Consider the following 19,621-nt stretch of genomic DNA (forward strand, 5'->3'; position numbering starts at 1 on the left):
CTAGAAGGAATACATTGTTTGGTATAATCATTAAAACGTTCATAAAATGCACAGCAAGTATCATCAATATTAGAACAGTCACTAAACAATGACAACCAATCAGTATTGCTAATAAGTGCGTTCAGCTTCTCATAGTCACCATCTTTGTAACACCAGACCTTTCTAGGATATGCAATCTTAGTTGACACATGCACATCTAGGCTGACAAACGTGCCTTTGTGATCACTTATAGTTCTGTCAAAATCGATAACACCACTTTCTACAACCTCAACATCATCACTGACTATAATCGGATCTAGTAGTGTGCTGGTTGTCCTCGTCACCCTAGTAGGTTCTGTTATAACGTTACATAAGTTTTTTTCTGTTTAGGATATCTGTTAAATTAAGTTTAGATACAGAAAGTAGATTTTCATTCAAATCACCAACAATAGTAACTTTACTTGAAATATCTAAAGCACCTTCGATACTATTATCGAATCTTCCCCAAAAATTAGATGTATTACTTTCTGGTCTATAAACGGTACATAAGATGAGTGGTTTTTGTGGAAGCCATAATTTAACCCAAATGGACTCATCAAATATGTTTTCTAGATTGTAGATTCTATCAAAGCTTAGATTCTTAGAGATATACATCATAACACCACCCCCGAAAGAATTTCTGTCTCTTCGTATCGGGTCGTGAAAATTTTCCCAAGCTAAGGTTTTATTATCAACACTTATATCTAGATGGGTCTCAGAGAAACATACTATGTCATATTCAGATAAAAACTCGGACAGATAAGATTGCTTATTACGTATACTTCGTGCATTCAAGTGAACAATCTCTTACTCTTTAAAGCAAAACACTATGTAAAGCTACAACATTTGACACTTCTTTCTTGCATTTAAAATGTCATGAGGGCCTCGTGATGTCTAGGCTTTTATCCATTTAAACTAAAATCTGCACAGGTGACAGTTTGCTATTATACACAGTGGTTGGAACAATTACATTTGACAATTCTTTCGTTCATAACTTTCATGATGGCCTCCTGTTTCCAAATTTGGTCCCACCTTTTACTCATTTAAAGTAAAATCTACTCAGATGACAGTTCGCCCTAATAAAGAGTGGGCGACTTTAATAAACTATGTAAAACTATAACATTTGACACTTCATCATTCCATATACCCGTGAAGGTCCGGGTTAGAATGTGTTTCAGTAACCCATGCTTGTCGTAAGAGGCAACTAACGGGATCGGGTGGTCAGGCTCGCTGACTTGGTTGACATATGTCATCGGTTCCCAATTGCGCAGATCGATGCTCATGCTGTTGATCACTGGATTGTCTGGTCCAGACTCGATTATTTACAGACCGCCGCCATATAGCTGGAATATTGCTGAGTGCGGCGTAAACCTAAACTCACTCACTCATCATTCCATATAGCCATGATGTCCCCCTCTTACCAATTTTGGTCCTGGTATTACTAACGTCATAAGAAAACTGCAAGGAAGTATTGTACGCCATTTCACATTTTTTATACAATGTACACTCCCTGTGTAAAGGATGCATATGACATTTTCACAGAGAAGCTCTTATTTATCTTAAAAAGTGAACAGGCATGAGAACAAGTTGATAAATGTGTGAAAATGGATGGTAACATAACGCACAAATGTCAAGAATACTCATGACAGATGACTCACCTCCAAGGTGTTTCTTCTTGAAATGAGAGCTCCTCTTTAGACCAATATTTGTAGGTCGGGAAGTGGAAGATTTATTGCAGTCCAAAGATGGAATTATTGGATGCAATGGGAGTGGTCACTGTTCTAATATTGATCCTAGTAACAGGAGGACAATTTCCCAGTAACAGTAAAATACTGTCCTTTTCTACTATATTTCAAAATATATTTAGACCATATTAAAAGTAAATAGTAGTTTAATCTTTATAGGCATCTTTAGTTCTTGTAATATATTGCTTTGCAATTTCTTTAAAAATTTACTGATTTGGATACATTCTGAAATTTCCGATCTAAGGTGGGACCATGGCCTTTTCTCCTTTCTTGAGTACATTGTGTTATAATGGTATTGTCATTATTATCTAAACTTATATTTCCTGAAATTGTTTTATTTATTGACAAATGGTACCAGAAGAACAGAAATTCCCAATTTTCTCAGAATGGCCCATCAATAGTAAATGCTATTTTAAGTGTTACCACTTCGTATAGTCATTTTTACTACTTGTAATATATTGCTTTGCAATTTCTTCAAAAAATACTTATTTGTATATTTTGAAATTTCTGCTCAAAACTGGGACCGTGACCTTTTCCTCCATTTTTGAGTACATTGTGTTATAAAGGTATTATTATTACTAAAAACTTATTTTTCATGAAATAGCTTTATTTGTTCCCAAATGGGGCCAGAAGAACAGAAATTCAGACATTTTCTCAGATTGACCCATGTGTCTGGACGGTAGTAGTCTCGACGACAAGCATAGGTTGCTGAAGACCAACGACCCGGATCTTCACGAGGGTCATGGCTAATAGCTCTGAAACCTTGTATTTCCCGCATGTGTTCACTGTGACGCTACATCAGTGACAATCTATTAAGGACATGGTCGACCTACATCTGAACGTACACACCGACAGTGACAAATGAACATGACACACAAGAGCTAAGATGCAGTGACGTCTACATACCTTGCAGCTAGTGAGTTTGGTTTAATTACCCTCTGAGAAATATGTTAAACCATCCGACACGGATACCAGAAATTGGCTTGGCACGTCATACCCATATAGGAATCGAACCCTAGCCTTTGACAATGAACACATTTTACCACAAGGCCTCTCTAACACCCTATCAGTAGAGGCGATATTTTACCTGGGATGTATTTTACCACGGCGATGAGTTGTGTTCTTCAGGAATGTGAAATATTCCGCACACAAAAAAATCATAAGGAAGAGAGTTTTATGGATGTCAACTTCTTTATTATGAGGAGCACAACGTTTCGGTGTATACCCTGACTTCTATCATCTATCTATCTATGAAATAGTAAGGATATACACCAAAACGTTCATCGGGTGATGAAGGAGTAAGGATATACTCAGAAACGTTCATCAGGTGATAAAGTAGTAAGGATATACCCTGAAACGTTCATCGGGTGATGAAGGAGTAAGGATATACTCCAAAAACGTTCATCAGGTGATAAAGGAGTAAGGATATACCCTGAAACGTTCATCAGGTGATGAAGGAGTAAGGATATACTCCAAAAACGTTCATCAGGTGATAAAGTAGTAAGGATATACCCTGAAACGTTCATCAGGTGATGAAGGAGTAAGGATATACTCCAAAAACGTTCATCAGGTGATAAAGGAGTAAGGATATACTCCAAAACGTTCATCGGGTGATAAAGGAGTATGGATATACTCCAGAACGTTCATCGGGTGATGAAGGAGTATGGATATACTCCAGAACGTTCATCGGGTGATGAAGGAGTAAGGATATACTCCGAAACGTTCATCAGGTGATAAAGTAGTAAGGATATACCCTGAAACGTTCATCAGGTGATGAAGGAGTAAGGATATACTCCAAAAACGTTCATCAGGTGATAAAGGAGTAAGGATATACTCCAAAACGTTCATCAGGTGATAAAGGAGTATGGATATACTCCAGAACGTTCATCGGGTGATGAAGGAGTAAGGATATACTCCAGAACGTTCATCGGGTGATGAAGGAGTAAGGATATACTCCGAAACGTTCATCGGGCGATGAAGGAGTAAGGATATACTCCAGAACGTTCATCGGGTGATGAAGGAGTAAGGATATACTCCAGAACGTTCATCAGGTGATGAAGGAGTAAGGATATACTCCAGAACGTTCATCGGGTGATGAAGGAGTAAGGATATACTCCAGAACGTTCATCGGGTGATGAAGGAGTAAGGATATACTCCAGAACGTTCATCGGGTGATGAAGGAGTAAGGATATACTCCAGAACGTTCATCGGGTGATAAAGGAGTAAGGATATATTCTAGGAAAATGTAGGCCCTGGGTCTAGATTTTCGAAGCTCTCTTTGCGCTAAGATAGTCGTAAGTGCCATACATTAACATTAACTTACGACTATCTTAGCGCTAAGAGAGCTTCGAAAATATAGGCCCATGACTGTAAGATTCAAAACCACATCACATCCAGCTTGCAGTCTTTTCCTAGGGATTGCATAACAGGTTGCGATATACAAGACTACACTCCTGAAGAGGCCGAAGTGAGCTATGCTTACTCATCCCACTCATTCTTTCTTTTCAAGCTGAAACATATTGCTCGTGTAGAGCACTTCATCACCGGCCACATTTGGGCTTGAATTATTGTCTGCGAGACAGCGAGGGATGTGGTATACATCACATGTGATTTACTAGACACCGACAACAGAGAGAACAATACACCTGCATATGTCCAGATGTTTGAAAGAATTTTAACTGCTGGAAGAGCATGAACTTCTGTTTGTCTGAAAACAACCAGGTCTTCTCGCTGGCAGTTATCGAGTCGGAGTTAAAGATCTAATGATAATGAGGCTTTGTATATGCATCCTACAAAGGATGGAACCTTTTTTCATGGGCAAGAACGCATGTGTCGAGATGACGTGGTATCTTGTCGAATAGGGGCGGTGGGGTAGCCTAGTGGTTAAAACTTTCGCTCGTCACGCCGAAGGTCCGGGTTCGATTCCCCACATGGAAACAATCTTTGAAGCCCATTTCTGGCGTCCCCCACCTTGAATTTTGCTAAAAGCGGCGTAAAACTAAACTCAGTGATCCATTGGCAACTAGCACGAACACCGCTTGCACCGCATCTCTCTCCTTCTCATCCTCTGTTCATCTTTGGCATCCGTCAGTAATATATTTACCTACTTGTCTTGTCATGGCTGAACAGGGGAGGCCCTGTGGTAAACGCGTTTGCTTGTCACTCAGAAGCCTCGGGTTCGACTCCCTATGTGGGTGTGATCATACCACAATATGAGAATCGTAACTATGGTGTGCCCCACCCATATATTGCCGGAATATTATTTAAGGCGGGATAAAACCCAACTCACCCACTATTCACTCGATCAAGTCGACAAATAAACTCTGCTCTCTCCTCATGCAAAGCCACAAGTCCTCTAGATAAGCAAATACTCCATTATATACTGTCTATAAAGTTTTTGAGTTAGTATGTACATAAATATAGCAAACTGTCCTACCACCATGCATGTGTTTTTTTAATAAAACTGTACATGGAACGTAATATGCCACGGATTGTGGCCTGAAAGTAATAAATATTCTGTTCTGTTCTGTGGCACATGCATACCTACATCCAAACACAATGTACTTGTTCTTAAGCACCGAATATATCGGTATTCAATCCCTTTATATCCCAAGCTTTACAATGTTAACTGGTTCTCGTGACATATTTTTAAACAGGATAGTGGCGGTGGTATATTTGCTGGTCATGTCAAAACACTCGGATATGCATCGACAATGAGGGTACAATTGGCTTGTTGTTTCTTGAGGTTAATCGTGATCGTGTTACGTCGAACACAACAATAGCCGAGTGGGTGAGTTTAGTTTTACGCCGCACTCAGCAATATTCCAGCTATATGGCGGCGGTTTGTAAATAAACGAGTCTGGACCAGACAACCCAGTGATCAACGTCATGAGTTCGATCTACACAATAGTCGAACTATATGGCTGTTTGTAAATAATACAATCTGGACAAGACAATCTAGTGATTGACATTGTGACAAAACATCAGTCCGGACACGATAACACGCAATCAGACCATCTACCCACGTCAAGTACCCTGTCCATGTATGTTGTCTCTTACGAACAGCACACCGAATCTGGACACTGTGTATCAAACTCATTATTGATGACCCCAGTCGAGGTATATTTACCTCACAACTTTCAATACTCACGTTAAATGACGATGGCATATAAATAATCGACCCCAGTACAGACAGACTAGTGGTTGACATACTGAGCACCTACTATTTGAATACAAGTGAGTGAGTTAAGTTTTACGCCGCACTCAGTAATATTCCAGCTATATGACGGCGGTCTGGAAATAATCGAGTCTGGACCAGACAATCCAGTGATCAACAGCATGAGCATCGATCTGCGCAATTGGGATCCGATGGCATGTGTCAACCAAGCCAGCAAGCCTGACCACCCGATCCCGTTAGTTGCCTCTTACGACAAGCATTGGTTACTGAAGGTTCATTTTAACCCGGACCTTCACGGGTACAGTTGAGTACATTCAACGGAGACATTGAGACTGACCACCAATCCAACTTAACTGCCTATTACGACAAGCAAGACCTTGATCCATTAACCAAAAAGATGTTCCACTGAGTCCTTGAAATGAAATTGTTAATGAAACGTTGGAGGCAAAGAACCATGATTGTAGGACGTTTTGGTGAGGTAGTATCATACAGCGTCCAATATGTCACCACACTTCTAGCAATACTGCGATCATATACCGACACCGAACACAGAAGTTTCAAAACATTGAGCACGACACTGACGTCAATGAAGACAGTCGAGCACCGTTGTCTCGATATTCATGGGACCAATAAAAAATCTCGAGTTATCCGAACTTCGAGACTTCCGACCAGAAATTTCGAAACAACTCAACAATCACATGCTAGTCACCTGATTACACAAAACCCTCATTGGATTCTCAGTATGTTTTGATTCTAAACTATAATCCGTTATCAGTGGTGTTTAGTATTAACAGTGCATATATATAGTTTTCCAAATAATAACAAAATCATTTCGCCCTTGGTCTGGGGGCTTTGATATTATCCCAAAATCTAAATAAAGCCTGGTTGTCTGCCTTGAGAATGACATTTTTCTGAACAGAAACGGTTCTGAAACGGCCTTGAGGAGGCTTTTAAAAGTGGATTCACAGATGTTGGCTTTGAGTTCTGATGGTATAATTAATAAAATATGTCGTTTTGCAGTTGTATCTTAAAACATATCTAATTTCCAAACAGAACACACCACATTGTGTAATGTTTTTCTAGCCGTATAATTTAAAAAAAATGTTAAGGCTTATTGTTTTGATTAAAAGAATATTTCGTTTTGCAACTGTATCTAAAATATTTCTAAGCAACATATACCACTACATCTTATATACCCCACATCAAGTGTTTCCAGGTCATCAAACTCCTTGTTACCACATCTGAGGTATTGCAAGTATTCCTTCAAGGGTAGAAATGTATATAACTGAACCATTTGTACTGTTAAATGCGATCCACTGGGTCACAATTGTGCACTTCATTTACATGGATCTACGGCATTTACACAATGCACATTTGAATTTAAACCTGAAACACATGACCCAGTAACAAAGAAGGTTGTGATACGATGACCCCGCAATTCAACAGTGTACGAGGTATTCTAAATGAGGTCTCACTTTCGTGCATTTCTCTGTTATTGTGGCAATGATTTACTGCCTACATCACGTTCCTCGAGGTAAAACGGACGGGCTCATGTTCAGCCAGCGGCATATTGATGCGAATGTCAACGATGTTTAACTGATAACTAGGATAAACGGACGAAGGGTGAAACAAGGACATAACTCACCTTTTCATGTACAAGTAAGATATATATTTGTACTGTAATATAAATAAAGTTTCATAACCGACCGTTAAAATTAAGCAGACTATATTTTCTATAAATCTCTTAAAAGACCAAACTTTGTTAATGCGACTATTTTCAATGGTACTGTCCAGATTCATTGGGTTTTCAGTACATATCATTTGAGGTTTTCGACTTCAATCTTTGTGGTATAGATGACACAAAAAGTAACGGTGTCTTTGCATTACCCAAAAATACGTCATAAATTTCGATCAAAATAAATGAAAATATCTTCACACATTCATAATTCTTCCACTCTTGGAGATGCGGTTGGATTGCCTAGTTGGTAAATCATTCAGTTCCCCACATGGTACATCATCTGATGTACCCCGTGTTATTGTTTGTATCGGTGGAAAATCATATTACACCACCCTTTGTTATTAAAACCTTCAGTTATGCATATTACATCATCCCAAAAGCACAGACAATATGATTAATGATAAATGTATTCAGAAAGAGAACACTGATTGAATAAGATCCATTTTATGTGTATTTTCTGATAAATGTTTCAAATATAAAGGTATAATAACTGCAGTGTCTTACCTGAAAATAAAAAGAAAGACGGCAAGTGTTGACCGATACCTGCTGCAGGTGTTACTGTCAATGCTGCGTTACTGCCAACTAACGCTCTACGCCTGGTTTTATTACAAAGCACTGAGCACTGGAATTAAACTGTGTTCTATTGGGCAAATGTTCTACAATAACGTTATTCATCTGAACTTTACGCAATACTTGATAAGACTAAGTTGATCACCTTACTATTGTTATTGAATTGATGAGACCAACATCAATGGACAGCTAAACCAATAAAGTAACCATTCAGTCTGTTTCCATGTTCACATCTCATCCGTTCGTGAGTGACACCTTGGCAACGAGACATGATTGATGGCAGTCGCTATTGTTTTAGGATTGGACACACGCGGTTGTAAATAACGGAGTTAAGGATTGTAAGTTCGTGTTCTTTACAGTTTTGAATAAGGATAATGATGATGATGGTGGCTTCGTCCTCTTACTACGGTCATCGCCATGCCTGTGGTTTCGCTTCACAGGTCCTTCCATGGTACGACCAGAATATGAACATTTGGCGTCAAAGTATTTGAATTGTTTATCCTTAAAATGTTTTGTCGCTTTTGACGGAAATGCGCTTAACAATATTCAGTAATCGCTCAATATGCGGATTTCACTTACTACATGTCGTAACTCTATAGTTTATCATAGGCTTACGAATGTCGTAGCGCTACGATGCTTTGCGGGTCGGGACCCTGACTGTGTATTAAAGTAATACGGTTATTTAAGTAAACCAAGCCATGTTTGACCAAAATGTGACGTAATCAAAGGAAAGTGTGACGTCATCATATTATGTCATGTGAATTCAACAATGCATGGGCGTGTGAAGGAGGTTCACTCCCAAAAGATAGACTTCCCAAAAGACAGACCTCCCATAAGACAGACTCAATGAGTACACTAACTAGCTGAGCCATGCTGTCCACCCCTATTTAATTAATGAGCTGACACAGTCACTACAGAGTATAGCAACAACACACTCCTATCTCTCCTAGTTTACTAGTGAATACTGAGAAGTAGTCAGTTGTTAGAGAAATTATAAATGTTCTCAAGCACTTTACTTATATAGTTAAATTACTCTGAAAACCCGTGATAATCCTGTAAAGTCATGAATTGCTGACTTTCATACTTTTTATAATAAATTGATCTGATTGTGTTTTCCTCCCATTATTGTCTTCTTCAGAAAATAATTGTTTTGTACAGACTATGTGAGTTAAGTATTGTGATTGGGGCTTTGTACTATCTATTGTATGTGTTCCATGTCGACAGGTGATGATATTGTGACTTGCAATCAGTTGCAGGTACTCATTAAAAACGTTATATAGACATCCTTTAAGAATGTGAAAACTGGAGAACTGGACATGACGCACACATTTGAGATATTAAAGAAATCATCTTCACTTGTGACTTGTTCATGTGGGCGATTTGAAATTACGTGTTGGACACCATTTATTGGCCAAGTAAATGTGTATAAACAACACAACTTACTGCCTTAACCTGAATAAACACAAAATGATAGGAATTTTCCGTTATTGATACATATGACATAATTCGTTGTGAATATTTTCTTCGAGGGTTGTTCATCTTGATGGTTTACTCATTTTTATCATAAAAATTACTTTCATTGCAAATTATGAAAAAAATTATATCTATGCTCTTGCTAGATTTATTCAAGTAAATTATATAGTTGCAAGATGATATTATGTGTTCATTGGGAAAATTATAGTCTTTAATACCATAGACTAAAGCTATAATTACCATTTATCTTATATCACATATCATTGCAATGACAAATCACAATGACTAGCACAAATCATACAGTTTCTGTAGCAAAAATCACAAAGACTCAACTCTCCCTGTAACCATGTTCCCTACCTAGTTAATTAATAATTTTTTATCTTGGCACATACCATTATCATCAAGGGTACAGCTTAGTTAAACCTTATGCAACCAACCATAAAATGTGTTGTTTTAAGCGGTCTATCTTATGGGAAGATACCGTGAAGGGACTATCAAGTGAATTTCTTCGTATGATTTTTAGCATTTAATCATTCAAATGAATAATTCATGGCGTCTTGATGTTTCGAAAGTTTATTTTGTCATGTGAAGGTCAAAAACTCATATTGCAATATTTGCGTGGCAGAAGAAAAGAATGCATGGCAAACTGCTCTGAGATTTCGTCGAAACGGTGTCGAGGGAATTTGACGCCTGTCCTACGGCCGTGTTGTCATGTTGTGGTGACGTCATTGCAGAAAAGTAGTGCTTTGGAACGATAAGTTTAGGTACTTGTGTCACGAAGTAAGCACAGTTTTCAAAATGCTGGAAATATGGAGCACAGCGACATCACCGACATCACCGAGTACCTTTTGTGACGTTAACGACTTCGCTGTTGAAGACTCCATTCACACAGTAGTAACACCGGAATATATATATGCACTTTGTCGCGTCTTTTTATAAACATGATTCTGCGCAATGGCCCATCATAGTCCCTAAATTTCCTAGCCCAGTTATATAATGTTGACAATTGGCAAGCAATTGATTGACAACATGATCACCTATTCACGCAGATGGGATACGGTTATATACATGATCACCGATTCACGCAGATGGGATACGGTAATATACATGATCACCGATTCAGGCAGATGGGATACGGTAATATACATGATCACCGATTCACGCAGATGGGATACGGTAATATACATGATCACCGATTCACGCAGATGGGATTCGGTAATATACATCAACCGGATCAGGGAGCTTGACCACCCTAGCACCCGACTCTCCCGTGGGCTTCACCCAATGTACCCATGATGGGAATCGAACTCGGGTCTTCAGCGTGAAGAGCGATCGCTTTGACCACTAGGCTACCCCACCGCCCAATTACGACAAGCCTTTTACGGCAAGCAAAGTCCCCTCTTACGGAAAGCATGGGTTGGTTGATGTCAATTCTTAACCGAAACTCCACTAATATCGTCATGTTATCGAAAAGTATATCATGTGCACTGGACACCTCGTAAGTTTTTTAACTAAAACAGTTCCTTAATTAAAAAAATGATTTTTTTAAAAATATAGTTTTTAATTTAATGTTTCGTTTCCTGCATTCACGAAAGAGAGGACTGGATGGATCAGATAGTTAGGTTCGATGACAAACAGATTCAGAACAAGAAATAATTGGATCACTGGCATCTGGTCAACGCATGATAATATGTTACCAAAGCGTAAATAATATTTTGAAAAGAACCATGAGTAAGACGGTACACGATCTTATTGATAGATAATACAGCTCATTATGGACATATACCCCTTATACTAGCGTCACAAGCAAATCTACTGTCTCATTCAAAATAACATATATTATTCTCAGACTGACCCATTTCCGTGGGTTATCGTAGGTGTGGCACGGCTGACCAAGCATACTTGTGTTACACATTTCTCATCACGCCCTGGGTCAAAACCTTATCTTGTTTTTGTCGAGAAGTTTAAACAACAAGTGTTTCAAGATAAGCCTCCGAATTATGTCGGTCAGATAATGCACATGTGGTTTATGCAAATATCTTACCACACCTGTTTTTTATGGAGGAGTAGAAATGACCCTTTTGTTTTTATTAGAACATTCCCACCTGAAGTGTTGTGATGTTACATGGCGGTGTAAAACATTGTATTACATTGTATCTTCCCCAAGAATCAGCACAGGGCAGTGGCCTGTCTGTTACTATATCACGACTGCGAAGCTTCTAGAATCTCATAGAACACTCAATATAGAACTTCCTTGAAACTTTTTCATACATTTTAGGGGCCAGGGACGTCATTTCATCATCTCACATTACATCAAGACCACCGTACATGTGAAGATCATGAGTCTAGGACAAATGCCATCCGGACAAAAACCACCCGGACAAATGCCATCCGGACAAAAGCCACCCGGACAAAAGCCACCTAGGACAAAAACCACCTAGGACAAATGCCACCCAGACAAATGCCACCTAGGACAAATGCCACCCAAATATAAATAAAAACCACCAACACAATATCATGTTTCCCAGATGTATTTGCATGATAATTCATTTTCATTTACACACTTTAATTATTGCTTTCATTCTCCTCTTTTTCATTTTTCATTCACACTTTTATTAATATTGCTTTCATACTCCTTTCTGCGATCAAACATATTCTGTCTATATTGGAAGTGAAATGGACAGTGAGTTAGTTATTTGCTTTATTTAACGTCGCACGCACAACAAAGGTATTTGGGCGACGGGGAGGTACACCCCTTATTAAGAAATGAGGGGGAACCCAAAAAACAACAACAAACAACCAACAAAAAAAACATCTGAGTATTTAGGGAAATTTGAATTGGAGGCAGAATTAAAAAGGTTAAAATATAAAATAGGCAAAGAGTAATAGAGATTTGTAATTTAATATAGATGTAGTGTAGGGAATGGTTATTGTTATTATTATTGTATTTTTTTTAACCAACCCATGTTAATGAAAACATATTTATTATGTGAATAGTGATAAACATATGAAAGGTTACAAAAATGAAGTTGATAAAAAGAGAGAACTCTTTTGAATGAATTTGAGATTTGTCTGGTTATGGCAACATCAATTCGGCGTGTTTGGTGATAATTTTTACATTTTGTATTTAGTGTTTGTTGAATTTGGTAGTGGATAATGTTTTCCTATTATTTGCCAGCTATAATTGAATTTATTTATTATGATACTGTTAACTTTATTTGTTAGGTCTGTTTTGGAGTAAGGTATTTTTATTTTGTTTTTTGAGTGGAATCCAAGTTTGGCAGTTTGGTCTGCCATTTCGTTGCCATGGACTCCGATATGTGACGGGACCCAGATAAAATGTATTTGATTATTTTATTTTGGTGGTATAGTATTCTTCTGTAAATGTTATTTACATACATTCGTTAAAATTAATCCTCCTTGCTTACATCTTATCATAACATCTCCTCTTAATACTACTCCGACAGGCTAAGTAGTTTTGTTAACCAAAGGATTTATTCTATTTATCTCCCCATGTGTTTAGTTAGCCTTACTTTCAAAAGAATGCTATTATAACAGGCTTCTCACCAAATTCAAGGTCAAGTCATGTTTTAAATCCATTTACATTAACATTTTTAAAAAGTCAACATTACTATGAAATCACAATTTTACATCAAAATCAACTTTTTTACCAAAGTGAATATTTTTTTAAGAAACCAAATGATTCATCGAAGTCTACATAACTTTACATCAAAATCGACATTTTTCAAAGTGAATATTTTTATATAAGAAACCAAATTATTCATCAAAGTCCACATAATTTTACAACAAAATCAACATTAAAGCCAAGAAGGGTGGTAATTGTCCTCTCAGTAATGGTAAAATAACTGGGTGGCATTTGTCCGAGGTTGCTTTTGTCCTAGGTTGCATTTGTCCGGGTGGCATTTGTCCTAGGTGGCATTTGTCCTAGGTGGCATTTGTCCTAGGTGGCATTTGTCCGGGTGGCTTTTGTCCGGGCGGCTTTTGTCCTGCTCCCGAACATCATGGCGGTGTGGCGGTGTGTGGTCCTGTGCGTACAGCTGAGGTCACAATCTGTGAAGTTAAGCAACGTTGGGCGCGGCGAGTCCTTGAATGTTTGGCAGCTTGACTCCTGAGAGTTTCTAGGACTTCAGCCCTGCCCCACAATGAACCACATGTGGTCACCTTAGGCATGTGAGTTGTGTTCAAAAACTGCCTCTGGTAGTCCGAATTTGAACCTTGAGTTCATAATAAATGGACTATTATTATCTAAACTAGAGGTATATTGGAAGCTGGAGGACTGATACTTCTACGGGAAATATATCATCACTGATTTTGGCTATTACAAGCGCTGTTTTATTCTAAACTGGCACTTGTATTCCCAGTAAATTTGTAGTCTACTATTAAAGTTACCTTTCAATAATTAAAATTGATTTGTAAACCGGGTTAATTCCATAATACAACTGTACATTGTGTACCATTTCTGTATACACTTGTTTGCTGGTGCCATACCAAATGCCTTTACGTACAGATGTCTCGGTTGCTGTTATTGTAATTTGGAAATCGACAAGAAGCAGGTAAAAAGGTAATCATTCCATCAGTGCACAGTGCAGCTTTGTATTACATGAGCGTATGTCAGTAGAAGAATCAGAATTTTCTTCAACCTGTGCTTATTCTAAACAAACACAGGCTCTTCCATTTAGAATATAAAACGGTTAACAATGACTCATTTGGTAAAATTACTCTAGTGTCATATTGCCTAGTGTCTCTTGGTCATGCTCAAATAACAGAACACAAATTACGTAACGTAACATTACTCTTGTGTATTAAATTGTAACTCTGCTATCGTGCTCAAATAACAGACTGACTGACTGACTGAGTTTGGTTTCACGCCGCTTTTAGCAATATTCCAGCAATATCACGGCGGGGGACACCAGAAATGGGCTTCACTCATTGTACCCATGCGGGGATTCGAACCCGGGTCTTCGGCGTGACGAGCCAACGCTTTAACCACTAGACTACCCCACCGCCCCCTCAAATAAAAGAACACAAATTACGTAACGTAACATTACGCTTGTGTATTAAATTGTAACTCTGCTATCGTGCTCAAATAACAGAACACAAATTACGTAACATTACTCTTGTGTATTAAATTGTAACTCTGCTATCGTGCTCAAATAACAGAACACAAATTACGTAACGTAACATTACGCTTGTGTATTAAATTATAACTCTTGCTATCGTTTTCGTTTGCTATGCGAGTAGCAGACATCATTGTCGGTCTGTTGTCAAGGGTCATAACTTTTTTTTGCGTGGTAACATTTTATATGACGAGTCGGTACGTTCTAGGTTCGAGTCGGCGGTGTTGAAATAAAAAAAAAGTTTTTTTATTTTTGGTCGGCAATATAATTAGGGTCGGTCGGTCGATGAGAAACACAAAAAATAAATATTCTGCCCATATGAGTAGGCAAAGATAAGTACAAAAGTGCAAAAATAAAGAGAGTCAAACCATCCAACACCCTTTGCGTCTCTATCTTGGTATGATCCAATGTTTTGATAACTAATTAATAGCTAAGATCACAGATCACATCCGTCGAATGCATTTTACCACATTGAAATCAGGTATGGGAATACACAGAAATTCGACGGATCGGTACGCGACCGTGCTGAAATGACCGAATATATCAACTTACGTAAGGTAAAACTACTCAAGTGTAAAACATTATTAGTCTTCCTATCATGCTCAAATAACGACAAGGACAGTTCATTGTTTCACATATCGAGGATTGTAGCTCAAAATGTGTAGTTTCAGTAGTAAACGTATGTGTGTGTGTGTTCATCAATCAACTGCATGGGTAGCCCAGTGGACCGAGGCGCCTAATTCCTTGTCGAGTTTCCTGGGTTTTTAAAAATATTTGTTGTTGTTGTTGTTGTTTAACGACACACTCAGCAACAACCCAGCTATAAAGCAGCGGTTTGTAAACAATCGTGTTTGGACCAGACAACCCAGGGGTTAACATCATGAGCATCTATCTACGCAATTGGTATTCAACGGCATTGCATCGGTCAAGTCAGGGAACCTTACAACCCAATCCCATTAGTCACCTCTTACGACAATCATGTGTTACTGAAGAACAGCTCTAATCAGGATGTTCACCAGAGAACATTTTAACCACTAGGCTAATCCATCGCTCCTTGACATGTGGATACTCGTGAATACCCGAATACCAGAAACATCATCGCTGATATCATACTGGCTATATGGCGGGAGTCTGTAAATAATCGAGTCTGGACCAGACAATCCAGTGATCAACAGCATGAGCATCGGTCTACGCAATTGGGTACGATGACATGTGTTAACCAAGTCAGTGAACCTGACCACCCGATTCCGTTATTCGCCTCAAGCATGGAATACTGAAGATCAATTCTAACCCGGATCTTCACGGGTGAATGTTCATATGAACTTCAATTATATTCCAACATGATGAATGCAAACGCAGTGTTAGCATGTCGTTATTTGTAATATATGAGCTGCCCATGTATTGGATATGCTGAATAATATATCTGAAATATTTCATGAACAAACAATGTTCCAATTGAAAGTCTTCTTCGTGTTCATTTAAGGCTATACTACGTTCTGTAACCAATATTTCATGTTAAAATACAAAGGAATCATTCTTTTTAGAGTATATAGTAAGGCTTTTGCTTCTCCCTTCAAGGAGAGATTTGTTTTCTTGGCAGATTCTTATAAAGCGAATCACATGCTGATTATTAGATCAAGGCAACATTTCTACATTCTGTAAAAGAAAATGTAATATATCTTTCAGTAAAGGGGGAAAGTTGTACGCTCTATTTGTGGGTTTTAAAAACCCCCTTTACCCTGTGAAGAGACCTTCTGTTTCAAAGACATAGTGGTAAAATTGGAAAATTGTTGTTCAGTATGTTTAAAATATGAAAGTATGTTTTCAGAACAATGCCTCTGAATATCTGAAACATTAAATAGAAACATTGGCGTTCGCCAGGGATGTACTCTCAGCCCTTTTCCGTTTCGTTCTTTGTAAATGATCTATATTAATGTTTCGTTCTTTGTAAATGATCTATATTAATGTTTCGTTCTTTGTAAATGATCTATATTAATGTTTCGTTCTTTGTAAATGATCTATATTAATGTTTCGTTCTTTGTAAATGATCTATATTAATGTTTCGTTCTTTGTAAATGATCTATATTAATGTTTCGTTCTTTGTAAATTATCTATATTAATGTTTCGTTCTTTGTAAATGATCTACATGAACAAGGCCTGTCACTACCAAGCCCTTTCTCCTATCTATATAGTGTTCTGATGGCCAAAACACGTTAGTATCCAATCGAGAGGCTTCTTCGTGTTCGTTAAAGGCAATACTACGTTCTGTAACCAATAGTTGATGTTTAAAAATACAGTCACTTCTTTTAGCGTCATTAGTGCGGTATTTGCTTCTCCCTTCAAGGAGCGATTTGTTTGTGGGCATATTCTTATAAAACGAATCACATGCTGGTTTTAGAATAGCTTATAAAATCACAGGCAACATGTCTACATTATGTAAAACAAAATTTGATATATCTTTCATTAAAGAGGTGTGCTTTTTTGTGGATTTAAAAAGCCATTTGACCGTGTGAAAAGACCTGTTTCAGAGACAGGTAAAAATTGTTTTTCAGTATGTATCAGAATATACAAGTATATTTTCGGAGCAATGCCTCTGAATATCTTTGACATTAAGAAGAAACATTGGCGTTCGCCTGGGATGTATTCTCGGCCCCTTTCTGTTTTCGTTTTTTTGTAAATGATCTATATTAATGGACCAAATGGGCGACATTCTTTGAATACTTCATGCATTAATTACCTATATTATCAACGGAACAAGGTCTGTCGCTATTAAGCCCTTTCTGCTAACCGTTCCGATGGTCATAAAATATTAGTATTCATGCATGTAAATCTCCCCAGCTACCTGTCAGCGTTATCCAGGTGTGCAATTATAGAGCAGAATAACTAACTGGTTTGATGAATATGGAAGAGCGTGTGAACGCAAACTGAGCAACATGCCATGATGGTAGCGAACTACTCATGTTTTGCACGCCACAATAAACAGAATTACGACAGCTCGTGTCAGGGATTTGTGTTTTGGTTTTGAAAATGTCATGCATTTCTAGCTCCAGATTTATTGTATGTTTGAACTACATACATAGATATTACATTGTCCCAACACAACATACATATAACTGAAACGTTGTTAATATCTAAATTTATAGAAATAGTTGATTAAACGATGCTGGAAGAACTAATCAGTTATCCTACCTTAAAGGCGCCGGCTACTTACCATACAGTGCTTCCACAGTCCGACCTTTTGACAACCAGCCCGAGGATTCACCTATCTGTAGGGCACCTGTCAACTTAGAGCACGTGATCACTGTCACATGTGTCAAAAGCATTCATTTTAGAGGTGCCGTTGCTTCAACAGTGAAACACAAACCGTGATATACTGGTGTCTGTAGAGCTAAAGCCACTCGTTATTATTGTTTCGTTAGTGCGACAGTCCTGAGTTTACTTAGACTTTCTCTTAGCTCATGTATATTATTAATTTTGATTGAAACAAGCTGCTAAATTGAAAAAGAGACCCAGTGTGATGAACAAGAAATCTAGACGAGCATTGTTTAGGGCAGTAGAATTACAGAGTTTCATTCTTGAGGATGCTTTCCTCAATCAGTCTCAAATACCATGTATCACTTTCTTTCACTTTCAGTCTACGGAAGCCGAATACATATCAACTCAGATATCAGAAGCTGATGTCAGAATCCACTCCACAAGGACCTAACGAAAACCAATTGATAATATTCCGCGGTTACAAAAGGACGTTATATAAAGTTAAACTACTGAACTTGACCAAAACTATAAAGAACAATTTAATATACACATCGACAAAAGTATCGCAACGCCTATGATTTTTTTATTTCCGTACAGCCATTCGTATTCATATCATCATTAACTTTGTTGTATGATTATTTTGGCCCGTGGGGCGCACCATCCATTGATTGCATAACTTCATATATGCACGTGCTGCGATCAAAGGCGAGCATCGCGTGCATTACGTGTACCCGTGATTATCAAGTTCTAGTTCTTACAGCTCGATACGTCAAGTGATTTGGTTGTTGACAGGTACTATGAGGCCTCACTAATTGACAGCTACTGGTTTGCGGAATGTTGGCATGTCAATGAGGCCTATTAACATGTAAACATTGGCAAACCATTTAGGTAAAGGACTGTCGGCGTTCAGGTCCCCGCCGATATTGCTGGAATATTGCTAAAAGCGGCGTAAAACTAAACTCAGTCAGTGTAAACGGCAAACCATTGACAGTCAGCGTTCAGGTAGACTTCGAGTGAGGATACAGTCCTCCTCAGCATCTCAAGACTTCATCCGTTCATGTCAAGTGTCGTGTTAAAATCAGTTTGTTGTCCACGTTGTCGTTTGTCCAACAGCACGGCCCTATGACATCTATCGGCCGGTATAGAAACAGATAGAACCTATCAGACGTCCTACCGCACAAAGCAGCACGAGTAGCTTGATGTAGAGATGGACTGGAATTTGAGGACATGGGTAAGGTTCCACTATTCGGACGAAAGGCGACTTCCTTTGTTCATGACAGATGGCCTTGCTAGTGTTTACCGATACAGAAACACTCCATATGCAAAAAGGAACATCTTTAAGCAAGTACCGTTTGTCAGGGGTTCATTGGTGGTGTTGGTGAGTCTAGACCTCAGTTCCATTGAGCATGTTTGGGACATTATGGGTTGTAGAATACGCCAGAGATATCAAACCAGAACAAAATGTGTTTGAACAAGCCGTTCATAAAGACTGGATCGCAATACGTCA

The 19,621-nt window shown here is 38.3% G+C and overlaps 1 protein-coding gene across 1 annotated transcript in view; it reads right to left on the reverse strand.

Moving 5' to 3' along the window:
* The window catches only part of LOC124277558 (tryptophan 2,3-dioxygenase-like), a 55,556-nt gene extending 37,420 nt beyond the window's left edge, over nucleotides 1–18,136 (reverse strand). The window contains exon 1 of the mRNA XM_046713273.1: nucleotides 18,071–18,136. The gene's annotated coding sequence lies outside the window, so the exon portion shown is untranslated. The remainder of the gene's footprint in view (nucleotides 1–18,070) is intronic.
* Nucleotides 18,137–19,621: the final 1,485 nt, after the last annotated feature.

This window comes from Haliotis rubra, unplaced genomic scaffold (assembly GCF_003918875.1).
Source record: "Haliotis rubra isolate DU_JTF1 unplaced genomic scaffold, ASM391887v1 Scf223, whole genome shotgun sequence".
NCBI lineage: Eukaryota > Metazoa > Mollusca > Gastropoda > Lepetellida > Haliotidae > Haliotis > Haliotis rubra.